We start from the raw sequence: 27,632 nt of genomic DNA on the forward strand, positions 1-27,632 counted from the left end.
TTCCCTTTTTTCCGCTCTCATTTTCAAGAAAAGAAGCTCTGTTTGGTGTCCATGATGATCTCCATGAGCCACAGGGATGTCTAGAGAGGGGACTTTCCTCTTAAATTACAGATTCTTGTCAGACTCAGTGGGTGAGAGACCCACGTGCCCTCGTCTGGTCGCAGAGCACAGCACACTGGCACATTAGCTTCTGAAGCTGCCTTTTTAGTGCTGACCTTTCTATTAATGCTAATAGGGTTTAGAGAAATAAAATGTAAATTTGTCTCTAAATGGATTAGTCCATGGTGGGGGTGGGAAAAAAAGGTGCAGGAGGGGGTATTGCTTGAAGCATTTGCACTAAAATTAAAACATTTATGCTCCAACATTTAATTTTATTAGTGGCACATCGAAGTTGCCTGAATGTGTAAAACGCTTCCCAAGTCCTATGCTCTCACTCCAACCTGCATCCACACACTCGAGTTATTCACCATGTTTACCTAATAAATGTCCTCCTCTCACAAAGCTCACATTTTGTCATCAGGGTGGTTTGTTGGTTGTTGCATCGTGGGATCTCCAGGGAAGGAAATAAACAATCCTGCAAGCTTCAGCTCTGCCCCAGGAACCGTGAAGCTGCAATCTGGGCCTGAAATAAACCCCTGTATTCTATCTGCACAACACTATGAGTGCCCATTTCTTCCCATCAGCCCAGAGTTTACACACAGGAATTGAGTAACAAGGTTAATTGGTGCTTAGGAGTGCTTTACCTAGGCAGAGATCTTAAGAAAAGTGAGCCAACAGCAGCATTCCCATTTTTCAGATGGGGAAATTGAGCCATAATTGGCAAAGATCTATTTAGTTGTGAGGACTCACAGGAATAGCAAAGACCACAATATTAACCCCAAAAGTACAGTTTAACATTTGTTAAAACATTAAAGTCTCCTTCAGGCTCTGCTTGAACCTCAGGGGCTGACCCTGCACCAGCAGAGGTGGAGATCACTGAGGTCAATTGCCCAACACTCTCTTCAGTGGGACAAGTCTGGGGCCCTCTCACATGGTGCAATTTGTTTTCCTTTTTTTTTTTTTTTTTTTTTTGACAAAATAATTATGCAGTGGAAAACATACAGATCCATTAAAATCAAAATGTTTTTATAGGAATAGATCGGCTGTGGCAGAAAAACATTGGTGAGAAGTTATGATATCTCATTTCGCCAACATCAAAACATTTCTGTTAATTTCAGTTCAATTTTATATTAAAATCTGAATTTTCATGATCTGTGTTTATATATTTTTCTTAAATTGGCACCTGTTATTTAATGTTTTAATACAGCATATATTTCTCAGAGCACCTTTTTTGGCTTGGAAAATATCAAAATTTCAGCTATTGATTCTGACAGAGACCAAGGTTTTCCAAAATGTCAGCATTTCTTTGGAATAGAAAGTCTGGGTTGTAGCCAGGCCTGAGCCCTCCTCATTGTAAATGAGGCCATATTCATTAGACAACCAGCCACGGCACACTTATCTTACATGAACATATATCTACAGCATCGTGGCTGGGCCAATGCAGAAATCAGAGCTGACGTATGGGGCTGACACAGATTCATTCGTAATGAAACACTCCTTTGTAAAAGTGATTAAGAGCAGCATGCTAGAGAAATTACTCTAAAATCTATTGTTTTCAATGAATATCTGATCTCTGAGTTGTAATTAAAACCTCTCATTGGGTTCTAAGGGCTGACAGGCTGCCCCAATCCTATAGAGTGTCATGAAATATCTCGCCTTTCTTTCTGTGTATGGATTTGTCCATACGTGGGTGAGCCCATGGGTTGTGTGAACCAAGCAGGTCAGTACAGAAGCAGGCAGACATCAGGCTGGGGCGTGGGGAAGAGGAAACAGAGCAGAAGCGATCTGGGCACCCTGTTACTCCCTGTTAGTGCCTGTGCACTACATACAAGTTCAAATAAGGCTCAGATGTGAAGCACAGAGGGAAGGTACTGCGTATACACACAGAGTCTCATAAGGTGAAAAAAAAAAGAGGCAGAAAAAAAAGAGTGGATCATTCAGTAGTGGAAAAGTATCTGATTGCCTAATGTAAACTGTGATTAGTGGCTCGGTGCCTGGACAGTGAGTACTTTGCAGGCCCCCAAATACGGTCCCCAAATCAGCGTGCATGCTGCCAATCTGTCAGGCAGTCCAGCTGTAACACTTTCTGGCATTGCAATGTCTTCAGCTGGTTTGTGTCAGAGCCGTCCAGAGCGGGGGGAGGCTTTCCAGAAGTTGGCTAAGGAGTGTCTGTCTGCCTGGATCAAGGGTGCTGCCAGCTCAGTATCCCAGCGAGAGGCCACCACATCTGGCCGCGGGGCCACCACATCTGGCCATGGGGCCATGAGGGAAAGGGGCAGGCAGGGGGTCCCACAGGATTTGCAGCTGAGTGATACTCAATGGAAAAAAGCAACCAGTCTGAAACCACAGCACTTCGGAGAAAGTTGAGACCACCACATGGAAAAAAGGGTTTTGAAGTGCTGTGAGCACAGGCTGAAATTCCCAAGTGGTATTCAGCTCCTGAGTCAGATTGGGTCTCAAAGCCCTGAGCATGCAGACCACTTGCTGAGCTTTTTCCTCCCTGTTACAAATTGATATTTTATTAGCTCAAAGCCAGATGCTTCTCCTTAAAACAGATTAATCTCCAGCTCATCCTATCACTGGAGACCAAGAAAGGCGAGGGATAGCTGTGGTGCTGAACACATGCAAAGTGAAAGAGACCCCCAGGTACTGTGGGGGGAAAAGGGAGAGGAAATAATCTTTTTTTTTTAGACACAGCACCGTACTGTTTCAGTTGGGCAGATTTCTTTGCTGAGTACGGACAAGGTGGGGGGGTTGGGGGGAGGAAGATAAAACCCATATAATAACCCAGCAGCTCCATATACATATCCATATACAAATCCTGTTCCTCCCTGTCCTGGCACTACATACATAGTGAACTGCTTCTAAAGGATAAAGCTGTTCTCATCCAAAGGGAGAGGCATCACAACTGACTACAGCAGAAAAAAGGGGTTCTTGCAAAAGGATTCTTTAAGAGTATCTTGAATCAAGGGTTAATTGTTTCCAAATGACCACTGTGTGAGAGACTATTATGGGATGGGACCCATTCAGGATTGGTTTAAAGCTGTTGGTGGGTACCTTAAAAGAGGGCTAAAGCAGCAGCAGCTGTTTTACATTTAGAGTGACTGAAGTGAGTAGTGAATTACTGTGGGAGATGAATGAGCCCATGACATGATTGGACCTGGGACTGCTCTCCCAAGTGGCCACTTGTTTCATGAGAACTCCCACCCCCAGGGTCTGCATTTGGGTATCAAAGGCACAAATAGCACCAATTAATTCAGATTAGCCCAGGAGAGGTGGCTATGTTGGCTGTCTGCTTCTGAATGCAGAGTTCCCTCCAATTGCTGCATCTCCTCATCTTCAGGATGCCCCTTGGTTGTTCCAGGCTCAGATTTTGCTCCAGGTTGTTTTCCCAAGGAAACCACAGAGAACATCAGCAGAAGTCAGCAAGGCCAGAGGAGATAGGTGGTGTAAACCATTTGTGAGCAATGAGGAATGAGGTAGCGTGCTGTAGACATCAGGTTTTGCCTCCAGAGACAAGGGTTAGCAAGAGCCCTGACACAGTTCACTTCAGTGCATGCTAATAAACACACAATCAGATCCAAATTTTGTCTGGGATTCCTCCACAGCATAAGGAAAACATAAGATAGATCAGAATTAAAAGTCTACAGATGGGTTAAACTGTCTGAACTATGCACTCCTGGCCATGAATTTCAACCTTCAAGTTTGATTTCTAACACCTTTGGAAAGATGTGCAGAACTTCCATGTAACCCCCTATCCTTTTATTTTCTTCTTCATTTTTTCTTTCCCCAGTATTAGCCCCCATTTGTAAAACTTCAGTAATGAGTTTGCTGCCTCTCCCCAGAACCTCCTCTCTCACCATTAATGCACAGCAGCAATGCACACAGAGCATCCTGAGCACCTCAGGAACTTGGTGACTTCCTGGTGGCATCAAGGGCTAGTATCAGCCTTCCTAGAATCGAAAGGAAGCAGCAGCCTTGTATGCTATTTACTAAACTGCATTAGTCAAAATACTGCATTTTAAAGCCCCCTTAAGTTGTTATACATCATCATATAAGTCATCACAAAATAGTGAGTACGGATTCCTAAGAATTATGTTGACATGGAAATTGTCAGCAGAAGTGCTGGGAAATTTACATCTCCTCATATATCTGTAGCCGTATCCTCCATAGAAATTAACATATTATAACGCTAATATTTCAAGGTAATGTTTTCTCATGAGGATGCCATATTTTATCAGTTAATATCATCTGTGTAAAAACTATTCAATTACAGTATCCAGCAATGTGTGATTAATACTAATATCACCAACATAATGGCAACTTTGTAGGGTGTCATCATAGCAGTTCATACAGCTGAAAATGGTAGCAGCAGGGGAAAAAAAGTCATCTTTTAGATTAAAAAAAGTTCAATATCCATGAAGATGAGTGGCCAAAGACATCTGAACTTCAATCCTATCCTGCCTGAAAAGTGTAAATTGAGCCACAGATCTCGGTTGGTCAAGAATTTCACTCTTGAGTCCTCATACAGATGTATGCAGCCCTGAGTTCCATCCATCAGATCCCTATTATATTAATACATAGAATCATAAAATTGTAGACTCACTTGAGTTGGACGGGATCTTTAAAGATCCTCTGTCCAACTCCCCTGCACTGAACAGGGACACCTACAGCTGATCAGGTCCTCAGAGTCCCATCCAGCCTGACCTGGAGTGTCTCCATATGCAGAGCACCCACCACCTCTCTGGACAACCTGTGCCAGTGCCTCACCCTCATCATAAAATGCTTATTTCTTACATTCAGTCTAAATCTCCCTTCTTCTACTTTGAAAACCATTTCCCCTTGTCCTAACACAACAGACCCTGTTAAGGACCATGCCCCCTCTCTTACAGTCCCATTAGATACTGGGAGGCTGCTCTCAGGTCTCCCCGTAGCCTTCTCTCCTCCAGGCTGCACAGCCCCAGCTCTCAGCCCATCCTCACAGGGCAGGTGTTCCATCCCCTGGGTCATTTTTGTGACCCTGCTCTGGACACACTCCAACAGGTTTCTTCCACCTCATGTGAGCAAAGTTCTGAGAGCCTTCTCCCAGCCTTTTACCCAAGGGTGGATTTCATCTGTTCAGAAGGATCTGTGGAATCAGTGTATGAATCATTTTGGGTCTGTAGCTCATCCACATGCATATTCACAATTTCAAATTCAAGCTGTCTTGACAAGATGCTTAGGTCGCATGGGCCATATCTGTTCCCAAATTGGAAGTATGTAATTTGGAATCAGCTTTCCAGCCCCCCACCCAAAAATCTCTTCCCACAGAAAAATCTGCAGCGTTCCCCTGAAGTTCGTTCTTCCACCCACTCTCCTGTCCACATATCGCCAGGAGAGGATTCATGGGAAGTGCAGCAAACCTGGCCCAAGTGAGTTAGTTCGAATGTTAGGATAGCAGAAAAAATGCTTTTGGCAGCATTCCCCTAACTTATTTCACCAATTTAGGCAGATTTTATAAAGGCAGCAAAGCACAAAATGAAAAGGGGTCTCTAACAATTCTGAATCGTAAACACATTTTGAGCAGATTGTGCAAGGCAATTCAACTAAAATTAGATTATGAAAAGTACACTAAGTAAAACTGTATTATGGAAATGTTATGAAATTAATTAATCTAAGAAGCAGCATTGCCACCAGCATGTGCTGGCCCTGTAAACTCGTGAGTGCCTTTGTTCCACTCTTAGCTTTCATTCCAGATGAAGTTAACACGAGTCAGAGATGTGACATTTCTGGGTCTGTGATCCCAGTGAGTATTGTGACCTATTACAGTTTTTCATTTGATCCTTAATTTGAGTTTGGCTGGTGCCACTTGCATCCACTAAGAACTGCTCTGGTAACCACGGATTGACAGCTAGTTATGATTGGGCCAGCATTTGTTTAATAGGTTTGGTTACAAGTGTGGGTTGTTACTCAGCTCAGCCAATAAATAATGCATTTTCAATTAATACCCAAATCTTAGAAGCCTTTGTACAGTATGTATGACTAAATGAAGAAACACATTATAATTATATGGTAATCTGTTAAAATGATCGTTAATACTTCTGATGTTAATTATCTAATGGCAAAAAATTACAGAGGGTACAAGAAATTTGCCCTTTGTAATTGCTTACTAGGTTGCAGGATAATCATTTTGTTTTCTTCCCATAGCAGTATTTATTGCATTTTTCTTCTGACAGTAGCTGAGGTGTATGTGAGGTCAAAAGTTATCAGATGCTTTTCTTAAGAAATGAGAGCACATTTCTGTTAGAAGTTCAACAGAGGGCATCCAACCATGATTGCTCCATGCAGACTTCATTTGAAAAAAGAATTGAAAGGATCACAATACAAAGAGAAAATGATAGCTTTGGTCATGGACTATATACACATTTTTATGTAAAACAATAATTGTGGTTGTTGCTATATAACATAAGGAATCCCACACGGTACACTTGTACTGCTGGTTCTGCTAGTGATTTGCTGTGTGTCTTAGGCTTTGCTACATGACATTATCTGTAGTTCATCACAAGCTGTGTACACGACTTCCAAAAAGAGCTTAAGTGCCAAAAATTATTATGGATTTTTTTGGCCTTCACCTCTGTTCACTTTTCCCACCTTAAGGGAGAGCAAATGATTGCTCAAATAAGCAGGATCTCTTTCACCTATTCCCTCATGTTAATCAAGAGTAGATTTTAAACACATTTTTTTTTCCTGAGAAACATATTAAGCAGCAGATAGCTTATTGGGAGGCATGGAATGAAAAAGTCAGTGTGTTTTAGCTTAAAGTTCTTGAAATAATTCAATTCATTTTCTTATTTCATAATGACGTTTTCAGACAAATTTAGCCAAACTTAATTACACCTTAAAGTTAGAAAAAAAAAAAAAAAAAAGTACCTGACAACTAAATGAAACGTTTCATCTAACATAAATCTTTTTTTCTTTTTTACTTTTTTCCCAGGCTTAATTTCAGTCACAAAACTGAAATTTTCCTTCAGGCTGACCCAACCAATTTCTTTTCCTAGTACATTTCAATCAGCAAAAAGAAATATACATATACATATATCAGTTACTATGGGGTGGGTTTTTTTTTGCATATTTTGGGTAACTCTGAAAATTGGTACTCCTTTAAAAATAGTTGCACTTGAAAATATGTCCCCAGAGGTTTTTCCTAAGTCACCAATAATCAGAGGTCATCAGGGCTGGGCAGAACACAAAGCAGGGAGGAATCTGAAGTACAGTAATTTGGGAATATCTAGGGAAATGAAGCAAATGGGAGAGCCAGAAGAGACTGTGAGGCTACTGGGAAAGATGGGGCCCCAAAGTAAACTTCCCTTCACATTACTTACATCTGTGTATAACCCACACTGCTGATGAATCTCAGTTTTTATAGATAATCTGTGGGTGATACACAGGAAAATATGGTATTCATCAAGTTCCTATCAGAAACAATTCCACTGAAGTTAATGGGGTTGCACAGGCATGAAACAGATGTGAAGAAAGCATCAGGATCAGGCTCATTGCGTGCACACACAGGCTGTCAAGTGCATCATGCTCTGACACCCATTTGGGGAAGGATTCCCCATTTAAACATGGAGTTAAAGTTGACAATAATAAGAGCTGTAAATATAGAAGTTGTCATCAGTAAGGCTCATCGAGTCTGTTTCCAGGTGGAAATGATGTCTTGGGAGGGCTAGGAGGGAATCTTCACCCAGCACAGCACTGCACATCGGCCATCATGACAGCAGATTTTCTTGCAGCATGGTGCCCAAATGGAAGTGATTACACTGAGTGTGGTGTGAAGCAATAGGGCCATTCACACATAATCACGGTGTAGATGTAGAGGAGATGGGTGTCAGCCAACGTCTTGGATCCAAGCACATTTGGATGTGAGAGAAGTTCAGATCTGGATCCAAATTTTGTTGTTCAGACCTGCCTCTTGCTGTCAGGAGGTGGCTTCTGGCCAGCTCCATCTTCCACGAGTGATTCCACTTCACCCAATGACAGGAGGGTTATCCATTTAACTTAACAGAGAGGGGAAAAAATCCTAAAAAATATGTCCTTAAGTAGATGCTATTTTTGGTGGTCTTTAATAAGCAATGCAAAGGGAATAGGAAGATAATTAGCCCTTTTACACCACTTGTCCCCATGCACCTCCATTTTCAGACATTCTCCCTCTTTCCACGGGCTCCTTTTGAGCACTCAGCCTCAGCGAGGCTCTGCTCTCTGCAGGCCAAGCCGTCTGGTACACAGCTACCAGCGGCGAGCTGCAGTTGGCTCATAAGTCCCAGTGCAATCATGCACTGTCTGCTGCCTGCTGTTGCAGGAGCTTAAAAAAGACTCCTCCAGTCCTTTCAAAAAGACAACTGATTTGTTAAAGCAACAGCTCTTCAGGTGGTTAGAAGGACAGAGAGGAGCAGAGGTAGAAGTTGATATGCTCAGAGGCTCATGCGCAGATGCCCAGAGAGCTGTGGGTGCCCCATCCCTGGAGGTGCTCAAGGTCAGGTTGGATGCGACCCTGGGCAACCTGATCTGGTGGGGAGTAACCAGCCCATGGCAGGGGGTTGGAATCAGACAATCCTTAAGGTCCCATCCAACCCAAGCCATTCCATGATACTGCGATTCTACGGTAACTTCAAATCTTATTGATTCCTGAATGTTCACACTCATTTCATATTTCCGAAATACCAGTTACTTCAAGAAACTGCCTTTTTGCCTCCTAGTTGCCATACTCTTTAGAAGGCTAGTCATGCAGGAGACAGCACAACTTCATTTTTCTGAAAGTCAGACCCTAAATTAAGAACCAGCACCAATTTCATCCTACTCCATTGCCATGAAGTGACTTAGCGGCAGCAGTTTCTAGATCATTAGCTTCCTATTGTCCAGTTTCTTGGCTAAGGCACCAGGCTTCTGGCATTCACAACTTCTGCAATGCTGCTTCACACGCAATGGAGCGTTCTCCATTAGCATCATCCTCTTTAAGACACCCAGAGTTCTTCAGGATTCAGCATTTCTAGCACCTGCATTGCTCGAGGGTCTTTCTCCAGCCCCCATGGCTTCCTCAGCCTCCCTCTGCTACGAGCTTCCTGTTAACCCCACAGCCTGGCTCAAAAAAAAAACAAGCCAGCATTTTACTTGCAAGACATATCGTTTTATTGAGATTAAACATCAACTCTTGCAAGCATGCAGTGGGAAAGCCAACAAAGAAAGTCAAATTGATGAGAAGCTCTCTATCCCCACCTCCATCCAAGCATGCTAGGACACAAGGCAATGCATCCCATGTTATCCAACTGTCTTCTGAACGAGCTATTTTGCACCGTGACAGAGCGTAAACTACTCCAGCCTTATTCTCCTCCTGACAGACCTTCTAATTATCTCAGCTGTTTACAGCGCTCAGGCCCTCTGCTACCAATTTCTCCATTATTCTGACAGTCAACAAACTAGACCTATTAGAGCACAGCACAATTCTTGCCCAAGGCAGGAACTTTGTGAGACCACAAATCGTCTTGGTATTAAAAGTCGGTGCATAAGAACTGCCCTCAGCTTTAGCACTAAATTGCTGGTTTGGAGACATTCATTGCTGTATATTGTATTTCCACTATATTCTGCTTTAATAGACTTCGTGCCGAAGTGTGTAAGAAGAGTTTTAAAGCCTGAGGTAGTGAGTAGAATTTTTTTTTTTTTCCATTTTATATATTTTTCCATCTTTTTTGTTTGTCACCTTATATTGCAAGGTTGGTTCACATACATAAAACAACACTGCAGTCACACAAGGATATCTAACAGCTAGTGGGAAGCATAGATTTTACCACTAGAAGCTAAACAAGAAGATTTGGACAGTCCAGGATTCGTTATTCTTTAATTTGCATGGGGCTTCAGTCCCAAAACAGTTTCTTCCATGCTTTGGAGAATTTAATATTCCTATTTGGTAAAGCCAACCTGTTCTGATCTTCCAATCTCCTGGTATCAAAATGGTTAGGGCCAAATAAGAATAAAAGAGAGATTACAGTTTCTATTAATAATTTGCATCTGTTTGTTTAAGCAATGTTTATTCAAGGTTCAGAAAGCTCTTAGAAAATTGTATTTATTAATTAGTGTACACAACTCTCCATAAAGAATTTATATATGGCCTATCTCTGGTCTGCTCTTAGTCTGCATTTGTACAGACCCAGGGGTTATTTTGACTAAACATATAGGAAGTATCTGATTCAGATATACTCATACCTGAGACTGGGGCAGATTTTCAATGTTATCTTAAATTCAAGGTTCTCACAGGTGTATATTAGGTTCACATATCTCAGCTAAATTACTAATAATTCTAGATGTCTAAGATACACATTATTATCAAGCCAGTATATCTTGGCTTGATATCTCTTGACTAATCCCAGTAATTAGCCCAAACAGCAAAAGCTCCAAAAACTATTTTCCTGAGCTATTCAATTCCTTCTGACTCAGTGAGGAATGTACTCACAGCAAATTTCATTCAGCCTTGTATTTGCCAAGCAAAAGTGGTTACTTTATGAAAAATTAAAGCTTGTAAATTGAAAAATTCTTTTAAAGACTGAAAAGAAGGAAAAATATATATAATGTACACACTGTTTCAGCTCAGTGGCATGTTGGAAGGAACGTGTGCTTTCACTGAACTGTTACCTTTGCCTGGTGGAATGCTAGAATATAAAATGACATGTTATATTAGATTCTACTGAATTTAAATTCTTCCTTCAAGGCATTTACAGCGAAATAAAATATTTTCCATTGAAGACTCTTTGGAAAGTGACACTGCTTTCAGCAACACCTTACTGAAGGCAACTTCTAGTTTAGGGACAGGGCTGGGTGAAGTTGTTACCTGGCTTATCACAGGAAATCATGTACTGGACATGAACACCATAGAAGAGCAGAGAGAAAGCTTTGGTCCAGGATTTATGGCAAAGACTGTTGCATTCCTGTGAGATCAGTGTCAGTATTGAGTCATGTTTAGCTCAATAGCTGACCACTTAATAGCTTTAAAGTGTTCAAAGTCTTTACGTTGTTTCAAACACAGCTCTGCAAGAGAAATGTGTCTGCATTGTGCAATGGTTTTGCATTTTGTCTTTTAGGATAGACTAAATTAGGGCTAAATACTGCTGTAATTTATTAAAACAAAAAGTAAACCAAATCCTCAGAGCACACTGTTCTAAACCCAGAAAAATTCAGGAGAACTATGTGAGATTTGGAGTTTTGCTACTGAGATTAGGATCTGATCTATTGATTTCCATGGAACTTCCATGAAATGGAAATTAGCACAGGCTACGGTCATCTGTCATCCTTTTTTCACTTGTTTCCAAAATCTGATTTCCTGTTCAGAAGAAGAGCATATTCCTGGATCAAAGCCAGGTTGAAAGTAATCAGACCCTGGATGATACTTCTAATGGGCGTTGGATTGGGCTTTCCAGCTGGGGAACCCTGGATTAGTGGAAAAAAATGGAGAAGCCAGAACTCCTTGAACTGTACAGGAATTGGCATTACACAAAAAGAAATCGGATCATTTATCCTAAACATGGGTGCAATAACAAAAAAAAGCTAATGTTAATTTAGGAAAACTGTACATAAATAAATGTACATGGCTATATTTAAAATAATATATCAGAAGTTGCTATTTTGTAGACAGAGCAAAGCACAGAAATCTTTTTTTATGTTGACCGTAATGAACAAGTTTACTGGTATTTTCAGAATGTGTTTTAAGCAAATAAAACACAAAGTAATTGAAAGAGAATTTCAAGCTTGCAACCACAAGTATCTGTAGTGTGGACCTAAGTCTAAGCTTTGGGTTTATCCAGTTATGGTATCAAATTATTACCATACATATGACCAGTCCATATGACAACAGTCAACACATCAGCCTGAATATTTGTAGGCATTATACCCTGGATACTCTTCAGCTCTCACAAATTATGCAAGAATTGTTTGCAAACCTTGGCAAAACAGACGAGCTGCTTAGTAACATCGTTTGGATATTCAGGATTCAATGTACCTTCCTCTGAGACCATCCAGAACATCAGGGAAATGTTGGGATTAGCAGTACCACAGCTTCAGACACAGCCTATCGTAACTGTTGCTTAAGCCTCTGTGGCACCTTTTACAGTTAAAACATTCATTTTAGTAACCTAGCCAGCAGTGTTTTTCAGCAAATTATAGTTTTCCTATATACTCTGAAATATAACTGGAAAATATATTAATTCTGCCCTATTGCATGCTGCAGAGCACTGAGACACAGATTCAGGAATGTGATTTCTGATCTGAACCCCTCCTTAGCACCTAAATTAATTAAAGCAAACCAGTGGGATAGACTTAAATTCACATTGGCTTCAGGAAAAAAAAGTAACCCTTGTCTGTCAGGGGAGGATGGCAGCAACACATTATTGTTTCAGAAAACCTAGTTCGTCGTCGTTTCTACAGTTTCATTTAAAAAGATACACACGCTAATCATAGAGATGGGAGGAAACATAGGAAAAAAAGTATTAGTATGAGAGCCTGGGACGTTGTGTTTCTGTGTACAACAGGGAAAACTTTATTGAAATGACTGCTAAAAACAGCCCAAGAACAATGCGGGAAATGGCAAGAAGGAAAACTGAAATCCAGTGCCTCGTATGGGATCAGAAGAGTTGGAGTCAGAGCCACAGAAAGGAGAACAGGTGAGGGTCAGGAAGATAGAAAGGAGAGAGAGCAGCACTGGGAGAAGACATGAGAAATTAGATCAGAATCTAAAAGCACTCAGGAGAGCAGGGGAAAAGGCAGAAATTAGAGCAGGAGCTAAGAGGAGAGCCAAAGAGGCAATAAAAACTCAAGGAGGAGAAAGAAAAACTGCGAGATGAAGAGAGGAGGATGAGAAAAAAAAAAAAAGATAGGAGATAAATACAAGGTGACATAAAAGAGCCTCGACCTCCCGTTTCTAAAGGTGATGCGATTTCAGGTGTGAAAGAAAAGAAATACTTTGCATTTTTTTTGAAACGGCCCTGAAGAGAGGACTGAGCTACATCTCAGAAATCAATACCGCATTTTATGCCTGCTGCACCCTTCACGAGGAACCAAGACAACACTGATTCAAGTAAGTAATATTTCATTGAAAACTGATCTGTGATTGCATAGCTGCAAGGGACCGGCTCTCCAAGTCCCCGTGTGGCATCTGTGCTGAACAGGTGTCATTTTGGGGATTGTGTCAGGAGTGATGCTGCTCCGTTCCCGGTCTGCGGAGCACGTGGAGAGCAGAGGACACGTCACTTTAGTCTTGAAGAGCAGATGATGCTGCATCAGAAGGGCTGGCTGCTCTCTAGGGTCATTAGGCTGTGCCTGTCAGCGTGCAGAGAGCAGGCTGGGAGCTCTGCTTTGTGGCTGTATTGGTTTCAAGCGGCTCACTGATTATTTTAAGGTAATCAGGAAAGCCTTAGACTGAGTTTTTAAAGCTGCTTTCCTGATCAATTGTAGCAGTGCTGGTGTGCAGCCATGAGGCAAAGGGGTCTCCTGGGCTGCAGGGTCAGGCTCTGGTGATGGTATTTGCTTTTTCTGAGATTTTTTTTCTGATGTTTGAGGGTAAAAGTCCTTTGGTTTTATTTCCCTGGCCACAAATTCTGTTGGGAAAACAGATTCTACGTTTATTTTGCTATCAAATCTTGATGTGTTTGAGCCTCTTCATATCTGAAAGGGTGGTGGTGAAGCAGTTTTATAACAAAATCTGTGTTGGAATTCCCTTTAGAAAAATCACTTTGTTATCATGACAAAAATCAAAGCATGTGTGGTCTAAAGGACATACTGATAGTAGGGGGAACAGAAAAGATTTGTTGTCATAAACATCAATGTATTTCATTACAAGCTGGCACTCAGAACATTTAGCCTTTTAAATTAACCCAGAGCACTTAAACTGGTCTCACAAAGTGACTGCCTATGGATTATAGGAAGGCCAGCTGCCCCACGTTGCTCCCTAGCACAGTGCAAACATCCCACTGAGTCACATCACGGCTCCCCATGGGCATCACATGGCTGCAGGGCACCGTGGGAGATGTAGGCAAAATGGCAGGAGTGCATCTTTGGGACAAATGGAACCTCCAGCCTTCCCATTTAAAAATCCTAAGACGCAATTTATTGGTGAGATTTTATTGTCACATGAAGAGTGGTTGGAGCCATCCCAGCAAAGAAAAACCACACAATTTTATTTCAACTATTTCAACTACTCAAACTATATTATTTCCATTGAAAACACACAAACAAAATATTTCCACAACTTCTCAATCTGCGAATTGTTGAGGCAACAAAAAGTGGAGGCAACTTCCCAGCTCCACTGGTGATTAAAGCAAAGGTTGAGACACGGACTGTGGCCCCATGAATCAGTTCTCCTAACTCATTCCTCCACATACTCCCACTGCTAGAGGTCTCTACTACTGCAGTACCTTGTTGGTAGCAGAAATAGGAGAACTGAGAACTTATTTTTAGCGTTAATGAAAATAAAACTCATCTGAGAGGTGTCAGAGAAGCCTCTGAACCTGCTCTTCAGGATCAGTACCAAGTGGAATGGTAGCTCTTGAAATGAAAAGTAATGTGAAATCAGCACTTTTGAAGATAGTTTTAAAACAAAGTCAAAAATTAATGCATGGCAATTGTTTACTAAACAGCGCAAGAATTGCTAGACATATTTTGAAAAGAAGTGACTAAGGAAGATGCTTTGCAGTTTTAAAAACAGTACAAATAACTTGTGGCCCAAGAAAACACCATGTAAACATATTCTGTAGATGTATGTTCAATGCATGTCTACATGGCTGTGTATATATTAAAGACAAGAAAAGAACGTTTGCAACATATGGACAGCAAATAACAGAAAAATGCTGTGGCTATTTCTCATGAACATTGGCTACTGATTACAAGTATTCATCGTATTGCTGCCTTTCCTAAGAGGAGAAGCTAATACAAATGTGGAGAATGTGGCATGACCCATTGAGCTGACATTAAAAGCTTTAAATTGAATTACATTGGCAGAAACCTTCAAAAATTGTCTTGGGAGGAGAAAAAAATTCATGACAGAGCATAACAGATGTATGAAATTAAGAGCATTTAGGAAACATTATCTTTGCTGTATGATGGGAAATGTTTCTAATTGCACTCACAGGGTGCCTTTAAGATACGCTGTTTTTATTTAAGATACGTTCTTTATGATCTGTTACAGATTCTCAGCAGAAATATATAGCAGAGAGAATAAAATGCATATTAAGATATATGATTTTTTGCAACAATCAACTCATCTATTTTCATTGCTCAAAGAAACAAATTGCAAAGGCAAAGTTGCTGATTCTAGAGGAGTAGGATGAAAAGAAGGCATCTTATTGGCTAATGAACAACCATACCATACTGATGGATGTAACTCTAATGCTCATGGGTCGTCTTATATCTCATATCACAATTGGACTGCATGGATTTCCCGGTACTTCTGTACCTGACTTTATGTCAGTTGTCACTGCTGTTCTCTTCCCGGCTACTGGATGCTAATTAAATCCAGTAACTGAGATGCAATAGAAAAAACTGTTTTTGGATTTAAGCATTATTAATAATGTCTGTGCTGCAAGGCTTTCCCAACCGGCACTCACTTAATGTTCAAAGTCCAATTCAGCACATAGTGAAAACTAGATAAAAACGCAATGGAATTTCTGCTCTTGCATACTGCTGAATCAACAGATTTCAATAAGAGGTATCTTCTAAAATTACAACACTTCCCCTATGCTTATCCAGGGGTTCACAAATGGAGCTTTTCTAGTGAATAAATACAATGATACTATGTTCCAGGGTTTTTTCCCTGCTTCGTGGCTTCCAACAAGATTCATCAGTTTAACGCCAAATACAACCATCCAACAAATGCCATGAACTTGCACCATCCGAGCCTAGACCCCATCATTTTCCTTTCACCTCACAATTTATGTGATTTACATTATGATGGATTTTTTTTTTTTTTTTTTAAATACAATAGGAAGCCTTTATGCTTATAGTTGCATTTAAAAATAAACCAAACATTACAAGGAGTCCCTCCAACATGCAATGTAGACAGAGAAATTAATTCCCATGTCTCCTGCAGGGATTAGTATCAAACTGATGGATTCATTCTATTTGGAAATTCTGCTTTTTCAGATTTCATGCTATCTCTAAACATGATCTCTGAGTCTTATGTGGCTCAGTGACAATACACTAAATAGTATGGGATGAGAAAAAGAAGCAGCAAGATCCTGACTGAGGGACTGAGTGGTTACCAGTAGGGAAGGAACTCTCCCAGAGAGCTGATTCATAGTTCATTTTTTTTTCCCCCCCTCACAAATGACTAAACTATACTACTCATTCCTATGAAAAGCTGAGGAAACCAAGAATACAGAAGAGCTCATAAAAAAGGTTTGAATCATGTCCTGGGGAGCAGGTCTGTCGTGCTGCAGTCCTCTCAGCAGAGCTTCAGATGCTGCTGAATGCCTCTGGCAGGGCAAAAATTAGCCTTGTAGGGGTCACATCTCTAGCACTCCTCACATTAACTTCTCTGGGAGACAACACACTGGGAATTAGACATATTTTTAGTCTAAGCTAGTGAATACATCTGAGTTTAAACTCCTGTGCAGCACATCAAACCAGAATTTTCCATCTCATTTGTCATTTCAAAGCATAGCCTTTCTATGCTAGTCTTCACCACTTGCTACTAACGTGAGATTAAATCACTTTTTTTTTTAATCCATATCCCTTTCATGAGTGCTTTCCCTGAATTCAACTACAACGACATTTGCTTCTTCTACAAATTTTTACCATATTCAATTTTTCCCAGCGAGGGGATTAGACTACATTAATTCACCAGGATATTAGCTTCTCTTGTTTCAGAGAGCAGGTGGGATAGGTAATATTTTGGGTGATGAGACGTGTACAAACAGATACACACCTCCATTTCAGAAAACCTCTAACTCTCAAGCTGTCTTGTCACTGGTACATATATAAGTGTGTGATCTTATTATCTTTATTCTCATCTTCTCCAATCTGTCTTCTACTTGTACGCCAAATTTCTTTCCTCGGACTTGAAGTAAATAGTCAATTATTTGAGGCAAGAATCATACGTTAGTACATAGGACTGCATGTTTGGACATAGAACTTAGACTGGGAATGATCTATGAAGCATTGGAATTTGATGCAATTTATCAAAATCACTCTTTAGAAAAAGATACAATGCTTCCTACTTGTATATCACTCTGCACGTTGAAAACATTCTGCAAACACTTCTCCATTATCTTTGCAAGCTATGTACTATCCTTGCCTTAGAAGTGGACCAACTCTAGATAAAACTTCAGTGCTCTTCTGGTGACCTTGTAGATTAATTCCTCACCCAAATCAGGAGCAATAGCTCTAAAAACTATGCTAGCTCACTGACAGTTAATATTCAAAAGCACATTTCTTCTGATAACTTCAGACGGAAATATAATAAACTTCTTCTTTGTTGCACTTACAAGAAAACAGACTGTTCACTAATGTGGGCAGAACTGGTTCATCCCATTCGTAGTGAAAATTTACAAGATCCAAATTATTATTTCCAACATAAATTTGAATAGGAAAAGGATTTGTTGTAATGGAAACTCATGCTATTGGATTAAAAATGACAGATGTTGTCTGACAGATGCCAAAATCAGTGGAGGCCAGGATGACTTAGAACCATTCAGTCTGCATCAGAGAAAACAAATGGGCTGAATGAAATAACCTTTCATTCAGTTCTTTATTTTTTGTCACCAGTAGTAAAAATAAACAAATAAAGTACTATAAATACACCTTCCCAACTTTCTCTAAATCAAAATCATCACATTATATGAGCTAATTTCATGTTCACTGTTTATAATCATGGAAGGGAAAAAAAAACAAATATTAAAAAAATAATAACAATTAAAAAATTACATGAAATAACTTAGAATTATTCCATTGCAGTCACATAACCTGCATTGTAAATTTTGTGATTTAATTCCTTTCTGGTAAGACGTCCACCAGTAAAAACAATACGTAACGAGTAAATAACTCACCAAATTGTGTGTGCATGTGTGCAGTACATCACTGGCTTCACAAACAGTAATAGAGGGAAAACAGTAAAGAAAAACTTAAAGAGACAACCAAGAACTGCAGTTAAACAGAGAAAAGGTACCTGGCGAGGAGCAGAGAACTGAGTGCTAACTGAAAAGAACAACAAGCACAGATCTGAGCTGTGGGGAGCTGTTGAGAAAACTGAAGGAAGAGTGAAAGTCGAGGGCCACACAGATTATCCCAGAATAGTGCAAATGGCCCAGAAGCCATCAGCTGGGGAACCCAGGGTTCATTTGGGATTTAATGGGTCCACGAAGGCTACACTTACAGTTAATGTATTTGAACCAAGAAATTTTTCCTTTATGAATACTTACTCCAGAATAGGAATGTATTTAAAATGATCTAAGAGAGTGGTTTTTTTCAAATTGAATTCAAATTTCAGAGATATTATTTAAAAAAAAAAAAAAAAAAAAAAGCTTAAAATATGGGATAGATTATTTTCAATGAAATATTATCTTTGGTCGAGTGAAGTGATGTGACAGTTTGAAAAAAAAATAAACACTACATACTATACTATAATGTATACCTGAGTGCAAATAGTCATTTTTCCATGGTAAAGCATGACTGAATCAGTGTTCCAGCATGTACCAAATGAAATCCTCATTCTTTGAAAAAAAAAATAAAAAAATATATATATATATATATCCCTTTCAAAGCTGTTATTTCAATAAGCCATTAATTTCTGGGTTAGACTGTGTGTTAAAGTGCCAGAAAACTCATTGACAAGGATGATATATTTCATTCAAAACAAGTAAACCTAGCAGGAAAAAAATAACATCTATAGCCTGAAGAAATCTTTCTAACACTTGTTTGTAATCCCTTTGGTTAAAAGGTATACATTCATGCTTTTTATCCAACATTTCAGAAAAAGAAGCCGACAAAACCACTGAAAATATTTCCATCCACTTCAATGATTCAGAAAATCCAATGAACAGAAGAAAAATCCTTTTAAATCTCTATTCAAACCAAACCTTCCTGGATGTATTTAGCACCTGAGAAACTGTGACTGAAGGGTTTCTGGACCCAGCAAGTGCTGTTAACCATGTCATGCTGCTGGAAACTGAGGCACAAAGACTAGGAGCCTGTTCATATTACTCAAACATAGACAGATTTATTTTTTTTAACTGTTTCCTCAGATGACTATCACACACACACACTTCTTTGACACTAGAATAAAGGTAGCTCAATAAGTTACTTGGTATTCTCCCATTCAAATCTAAAGTGCTCGTCTTCTGGAAAAGTCTCCCGCAGCTCCTGGGGAATTGGCAGCTAATGAAGTCAAAGAAATATTGGGGTTCATTAAGTTCTGCTAAAAATCAAAGATCAGCCTGGAACCCCCTTGAACATATCATAGTTACCATTAAAAATCATCATAGTATTTGAGGTTAGTAAAACATATTGCTTAGGCTATAAAACATTCTAAACTAGTATCCCAAATGTCTTGCCTCAAGCAAGCACTTAAATTAAAGTTTCAGACAGCTGGCACTGGAATCAAAATAACAGTTTTGCACAAAGAGATTGGATAAACATGATTATTGTTTTCATAATTTATTTTGTCAATGCGCAGCATCGTGCCTCAATCCATCCTTTGTACTTGGGCATGATTTCTCTCTTTTCAACAGGTAACTATATATTTCACTGCGGATTTTTACAGAAAACAATCCCAACTGATCTGCTGTTCTTGAATAATATAATCCCTAATTAGTTGAGTCTGAACACTGAGAAAGGCAGTATTGTGTGCTTTAATTAATTTCCATAATCTGGAATTTTTGCCTGCTTGCCTCATGAGATTGTTTGGTTTTCAAGGAGAGTCTAACACAACAATATCACTTCTTCACCTATGAACAAGAGGGCAATGTTCTGGATACTCAATACAGCACAACTGCAACAAACCCGTAGGTCTTAATTAAGACTAAACCCATTTCCTACTTACTTTCAGTGACACTTCTAAGATGCCCTTCCTGCATTTATTCCTGCTCAGCTGCCCCTTGTCTCTTCCATGTTCTGAACATGGTTTGCTCCCCTTCAAGTTCCTTAAGCACAGCCCTCCCAACCATGCAACATGCTTTAAAGTATAGAAATATAGTGCCAGAAATGCTATGCAGCTACCTCTTACATAAACACACATTTTCAGACACAGATCCCCCAAACATTTCACATTTAAAACTCTTTTCCAAAGCCAAAACGTGGCTTCTTGAACAAATCTCAGAAAGATGTCTGCAGTATTTTATCCACATGGTTAGCCAAGAAAAGATCTTCTCTCGAAATCATCAAATCATGACACAAACAAAAGGAACCGCAGTTAGGAGAAGCTCCAGCTTTGCAGGCATAGAAAAGCCTTGCCACATTGCTGGAGTGTAAAACCATTGTCATGATTCACGTTGCTTTCTGCAACGTTTTTTAACTACTTTTTAAAGAAACGTTATAAAATGTTCAGAAGGAGCTGAGTTTTGACAACTACTTTTCTTGTAGACCCCTTTGAATATTGTCACTGCAGATCTCTCGTCCAAATGAGAGTCTAAACCATTGCCTTGACAGGAGCTGAGCTCCCGTGCTTCAGTTCATACAGCTGTAAAGTGGAGATATATTTCTATATTTTATATATTCACTGCTTCACAGGGCTGTTCTGGAGCTTGTGAGCACATATAAATTGCTTTGACTCATTCTGTTGAAAGTATTCCATGGACAAAACAGATCTTTCTCACAAATATAAATTAGGAATTATCTCCCTTGTACTCAGAGGGGTTAGTGTAAATTTATTACACATGCGGGACTGAAAGCAAAACTTGTCCCTGTTTATGCAAACTACTTCTATGGTTTCTGCTAGCATGACAAGTGGTGAGTTGTTCTGACAACCATGAAAAGGATTCCTCAGGCCAACACAGGCCAACCAGGTCCATTTTGAGGTTGCGCTTTGCTTTCCCACCTTGTGGAATTCCTCATGGAGCTGCGACCACCAGGGCCCCAGAAGATGTAACCAACCTTTCAGCTTCAGGAGCAAACCCATTTCCCACCACCTGTGCCGTAACCAGACCTCAACTGGACTCAGCTCTCCAGAGGTCAGCACATTAAGACACTGTCCCATTGCACGCAGAATTTCAAGCACTAATCAGAGGAGGAACAAGACGTAGAAAACATTAGAAATTTGCCAGTACTGATGTTCAACTCTTCCCTTCCTTGAATATGTCTCTGCAGCTTTTAATTAAGTTCTCAGATTCATAGCTTGGAGATCTTTAATAACTACAGAAAGTGCTTGCAAGGCAAATTTTTCACTTCTAAGAAGGATGGTTATAATAAATGCTACCCTCTAATTTATAGGTAAACTTAACCTGATTTTACCTTTATTGCAATACATTGCATGGCCATTTTCATGCAATAGACTGATGACATAAAAGATTTTAACTTTTAATAAATGGTGAAAATGTTGGATGGTATGCCTCCAACACACTGTAAGTAGAGTGCCTGCTGATTAATTAATCTAATTAACAAAGGTGAAGGTTTATAATTGGGGTTAACTAGAATTTAACTGGTCATTGTTCATACCCCCCACAGCATTGTCCCCTAAGTAACTCACTCTGGTAGCCCTCCACGGTCCCTCGACCCCAACTTCAAATCCAGGGATCAACCAGCTTGAAGGAAAAGTAGATACAATCGTATTTCCAAGACTGTAATAACAGCAGAACTTAATGGTGTGATATTTTTATACTGTTTGGGAAAGAGACCCTATTTTTTCTTACTCATAAGCCCAGAGTATTTTTAAATAGTTCAAGTCCCTGTAGTACTTCACAGTTTGCAGTGCAGTTTAAAAAGTAATACATCTTTTCTTAGATGTACCCCAGATTCTGCCTTTTAATAGACATGATAATGAGATTCTGTGTCTTCATTTCCCAGTGTGCAGAAAGCTCAAATAAATCTTTGATTGTTCACAACCCTGGAGAAGGCTCCCAAGCCCAGGAATGTAATGATATTTCTCTAAACAATCATTGCTAATGAAATTTAAGTGTATTTAAAATATATAGATGTTTGTGTGTATATATATTAGTACTATCGGAATTGCTTTTTATTCCTTTTACTTTGTAAATTTGAATCTGACTGCAGTAAACTTAGCTCTCAAGGGATTCGTTGCTAGGAGAAGGGAAGTCCCAGGTTATTTGCAAGACACACATTGAACTTCTGCTTTTGAGTGAACTTTTAAAGCATTAAAAGAGCCATTTAGTGACTTCTTCATAAGATTAGGGACTGCATCCCTAGACCTCTATCAAATGCATCAGACAGCAGAATACAGTCCAACTGTACAGTTTTGGAAGAACATCATAAGCTCAGACCTCACAAGGTTCAGGAAAACATCACCCAATATCAGTCAAAAGACACAGATAAACCTCTGCTTGCCTGTACATGATCCTGACACCTCTGAACCTCTTTGTCAAAAGAATTGTAATGCTCTGGTTTCCTTTGGCTACTTCAGATGCTCAAGTAATTACTTTCCAAAATAGGAAACTGTTTTATAGGAAGGGAAATTGAACAACCATCAGCAATTACCTGTTGAGTCATCATTCTGCACAGTTTGTTGCAGATTGTTGAATACAATTATTGATGTTCAAAGATGAACATAACATACTCATGCTCAGGAAAGAATGCTAACGCCTTACACCTTCAGTCATTGTTAAGTTTACTTCGAAGGGAATCTAGACTTAACAACATTGCTTGTTTTATTTCAGGTTACCATTTTTACCATAACACTTCCAGTTTGTTTTCACTCCTTTTGCATATATCAGCCATTTTCTCTTGAAAATATATATCTCACATTCCTAAGTTTTACCAAAAAGTTACACTCTTCAGAAAGGTTACAGTAAAAGCATTTTACATTATAATGCACTCCATGTCACAAAGAGGCCTGATAGGACTTTGGATATCACCAACTTCTAGAAGTTATAGCATAAAGAGACTTAGAGAAAATACCAAGTTAAAATATCGTTTGTAAGCAGAAAAAAAAACCCTGAACACATAGGGTGGGAGAAGAAAGCATAGGAAAAGCTCTGCAGACTTCCCTCGCTACAAGCCTGCAAATCCCAAGCAGCACCTACCTTGGCCATATCACCCACTCCCACGTTCTCAGAGAGTCTCAGGTGGAGAATAGTAGCGTGAATTGATTAATTAGCCCCATCACCACTCTGTTTTCATTTTCCTTTTCCTTACCACTCCTTTCCACCACTGAACACGATCTTTAGAAATCACATCTACGAACACTTTCTCGACCAGAAAATAATTCCCTCCTCCTCATAGATTTAAGTACATTTTGTATGGTAGTTGCACCACATATTTTCTCATAAGTGAGTTTTCCTTTCCAAGTACAAAAAATTCTCACTACAGGATTTAGTGCTGAGCTACTATTCTTGGTTTTAATGCAAAGAGAGCCAGACCCTTAGTGGGAGTGAGCAGGTATTACCTTATGGCCTCTGTCACACCTTCACCTGTGAAAAGGCTGCCTTTAGCCACAACAGTCTTTTAGATGCTTTTGGCATAAATAGTGTCCCTTTCTACTTAAACAATGATAGACATCAAGACTCAACAAGATCAAATCAAGATGGGTTTTACAGCAAGACTTAATAAGGCAGAGCAGGATTACCTGTTAACTGGGAAACTGAAGAATACATTTCTTCAACCTTGGAGAATGTTTCTCTTATTTCTTCATCTCTTTCCTTTTGTATGTGGCCTAAAAATGAACCAAAAAAAGGCAATCATGGAGGAGAGAAGAAAGGAGGTGGGGAAAAAAAAAAAAAAATGTACCCCAAAAGCCAGTTAGCCATTGGAAAGCTGCTGGATAATCATGGGAGTCATAGCTAAGTATTGCCTTCCAAGCCAATATGCCCTGAGAGTCTTGAACTCAGATATTCCAAGGCAGCTAAGTTAAGGCCCCATCCTATCTGGCAAGCAGCTGCAGCCTCTTGTTAATTAACAGCATATTCCTGACTTGGTCCAGCTTGTATGGATGAGAAGGTGTTTCCCAAGGAAATCAGAGTAGGAATAGAATAGGGAAAAAGGGGGGGGAAAAAAAGAAGGAAAAAAAAAAAAAAAGGTGAGTTCAGGAGGGCAATGAGGCGGGGGTTAACAACGCTGCTTAAGATCAAGGGCTGAAGTGCTGAGATGCTGCCAGACTTGAAAACTTTAATTTACTGTCACTGTTAGCCCCCTTTGAGGTTTATGGTGGTATTTATACACACAGCATCAATCACATGAAACAAGGAGGGGATTTATAGTTTGTTTTAAAGACTGCAAATGCAATGTAATGCAAATAGCATGCCTCATGGGCATTTACATTTAATGGGAAAATTACAGATGCAAAAGATTGGTAGAACAAATTTTAAATTGACTTTATTACATCTAGTGCTTTTCAGAGAATACTATTAAAAAAAAACACGAGGAGATATGGTAATGGAGTTCTACACTGTAGCTTGACAGCTTAAATTCCACTTAACTGACTTTGCTTGCATCTTTCTGTTTACATTACTTCTTCCAATGAGTTTGGCTGGCAAGATCTCTGGATCATAAACTGATTAGAAGCTTTGATTCTGTTTTGTTTCCTTTTTGGGGTTGGAATATTCAACGTGTAAAGCTGATTGTATCTTGATAACTGTTTTTAACTAAGTTTTATTATCAGAATTTCTTAATGTAGATACAGTCAGGAACAGCTCTTTGAATCTATTATCACCTTTATATGTGACCATACATACATAGCCCTTAATTTGTATAAGCTTCCTATATTTCCTCTTATCTCTATAGATAGAGCAGAAAGAGATGGCTGCATTACTTTGTTCGATGATGGAGCAAACATTCAGAACTAATCTCAGCTACTTATGGAAAGCCCATTCTTTCTCAAAAAACAGGTTTATTCCCCTGTGGCTACAAACACTTCTCCTGGAATGAAGAGCATTTGCTGTTGCAGTTGAAGGTTGTTATCATCATTTGTTGACTTATGGTAGATCCATCTGAAAGGTGTTGGTGGGTCTCCAGCTCACCTTCAGCAGACCAGATGAAGCCCTGGTTCAAACAGGTGCAACTGTACTTGCTTCAGGGAAGCTGTGCCCAATTACACAAAGGCTGATTTAACACCCTATAATGATTGCTATATTCCCATCCCACTCAGGCCTCAAATGAACAAATAATTGAAGGTGTTTCTTAAGCCCATTCCAATTGAGTGAAGATTGAAGCACATGTGTTGTTTTTAGTTTGTTTTGCAGCCAGCAGCAGAGCAGCCTCTCTACATGCTGAGACCTGCGTTAAGATGGTAGAAGCTTTCTGCCCTTTGTTCCTTCAGATTTCCAAATCTTTGCTGTCACACAACATAACACCCGTGAAAATGCTTTACAGACCTGCTCATCATGCCATATTTTAGCCACAGCGTAAGCAAATGATGATGTGACCTTTCAAGAGCATAAAGCATGTAGTCAAAGATTACTAGAGCTCAGCCTGTTAGGACTGTGTCTTTCCAAGATTTCGAGCAGAATCTCCCTGAAATGCCATCCTCTTTCTTTGTTTCTATTCATCATGATACATATGCATGTACCCTTGAGATGCTCTATAAACTTGTTATCACCAAAAGGCCACGATTAAGAAAGGAGATGATTTGCTACCCATTAGTGACTCAATCAATCCTACTGAAGTCAGTGAATATTTGTTATCGTCATCTACAAATACCCCTCCTGGATTTCTGTATCCCTATTTTCAGTTTCTGTAGGTCTCTCTTTCATCTTATAGAGTAATACCTTGCAAGAAGACTTATAACAAACTATGTGACATCTCAGTGCATTTATTAGTGAGGAACTGAGTCAGAGCAATGTTTGCTCTTTGTCCAGTCCTGACAGATATATTCTCCAGGTGTTGTCACCCATAACAAACACATAATGGCAGAGAGCAGCCTATATTAACATTTGAGCTAATACAAACATGCACTGTTTAAGCAATTCACCTGAGATTGACTGCCTTGCCGTTGTGACTTTTGTTTAAGGTTGTAATCCCATGCGATGATATTCTCCTCTGCAGCAGTATGTTAGCAGCAGGCTTGGGAGTGTCACGATGATGAGGAAACCATAGGCTCCGGAAGTGAGAGCAGAAGTGAAACAAACTTTCACACTCAGAAACCATTAATGAAGTAAACACACTTGAACGTTGACAGGTAACTCACAAAGCCACCTACCAGTCTTGTTCCAAATCAAACCAACACTTACACACACACACAAAAAAAAAAACTATTTGTAAACAAAATTCACAGTCATTTTTAAATTAGATTATCTCATGCTGGCCATGCATCTAATGCCTGAGCAGACAAAGGAATGTCAAAGTAGAGAGGGAAATGGCCTCTATTCCACCAGCACAGCAGACTCTGCATCCATTTTTATGTTTCTGATGATCCATAAAGAAAGTACATTTACTGCAAGGATGCACATCATAATGGAGAATCCAAATCCTTCAACACCACTAAATGTGGTTACATTAGCTCTAGGCACTGTGAGTATCACAAGTATCACTGTTTTCAAGAAACTACTCATCAAGTTTAGCCATACCTGGAAGAATATAGACAGCTGAAGCTAAAACTGCAGTACACAGGGATACATATGTGTCCCTGTATTGATGGGTAACCATGTGCTCGTGTGGGATGAACTGGAGAATTGTGTCTTGTTGTGGAAGGTTGTCGAGGCAAACATGCACAAATCACAATATTTGGACCAGTTTTGTAACCCACAAATGATGGGTTTCTGCAGAATTTAATGAAATGACAATTTAAACCCCTCCCACTCCCAATCCATCTTTCAACGAGAATTAATATTTCTTCTGGAGATTAAAAAAAAAAATTACACTGACACGATGTGTATCAAGACAGAAAAAAAAGATATAAAAATATTAAGCCCCTTAAATTTCAAGTGCAATTGTCTTTCCTGGTAAACATTTTCCACATCTCCAAAAACAAACACTATTCAGAGTTTAGCCCAAGCTTCTGAGACACCAATTACACCGCAGCACTCAAGGACTGTCATCTGAATGTAAAGACAAATACTGTCCAGATAGCACATACCAGCTGCCAGTTCCTGTGTAGCAGGATACTCCCTCACCTTCTGTTTTAGGTTTCTGAAAGATTGTTTTCTTTTAAAATGGCAGGTTCCCTCCATTCCTCCTTTGCTGCTCACAGTGAGACATGTCATCTGATACTAATTTGTACTCGCTTTGTGTTTTGACTTAATTTGATTAATAACTATATCCTTTAATGGCACTGTGACTTAACAATATGCTATTATGTTGGTGCACTGCACTTCGGCATCTAGAAGCCATTCATCTGCATCACAGCAACATTTTGAAACTAATTCAAAGTGGCATTTTTCTGTACCTCTTTACCACAGGGTAGAGGCCTGCTCTTCTACTGG

The 27,632-nt window shown here is 39.7% G+C and overlaps 1 long non-coding RNA gene across 2 annotated transcripts in view; it reads right to left on the minus strand.

Moving 5' to 3' along the window:
- Positions 1 to 27,632, minus strand: part of LOC116225577 (uncharacterized) — a 267,476-nt gene that overhangs the window by 140,955 nt on the left and 98,889 nt on the right. For both annotated transcript variants that reach the window (XR_016470464.1, XR_016470465.1), the window contains exon 3: positions 23,843 to 23,929. This is a non-coding gene — a long non-coding RNA (uncharacterized LOC116225577). The remainder of the gene's footprint in view (positions 1 to 23,842; positions 23,930 to 27,632) is intronic.

Source organism: Phasianus colchicus, chromosome 12 (genome assembly GCF_987193195.1).
Source record: "Phasianus colchicus chromosome 12, bPhaCol1.hap1.1, whole genome shotgun sequence".
In the NCBI taxonomy this organism is placed as follows: Eukaryota; Metazoa; Chordata; class Aves; order Galliformes; family Phasianidae; genus Phasianus; species Phasianus colchicus.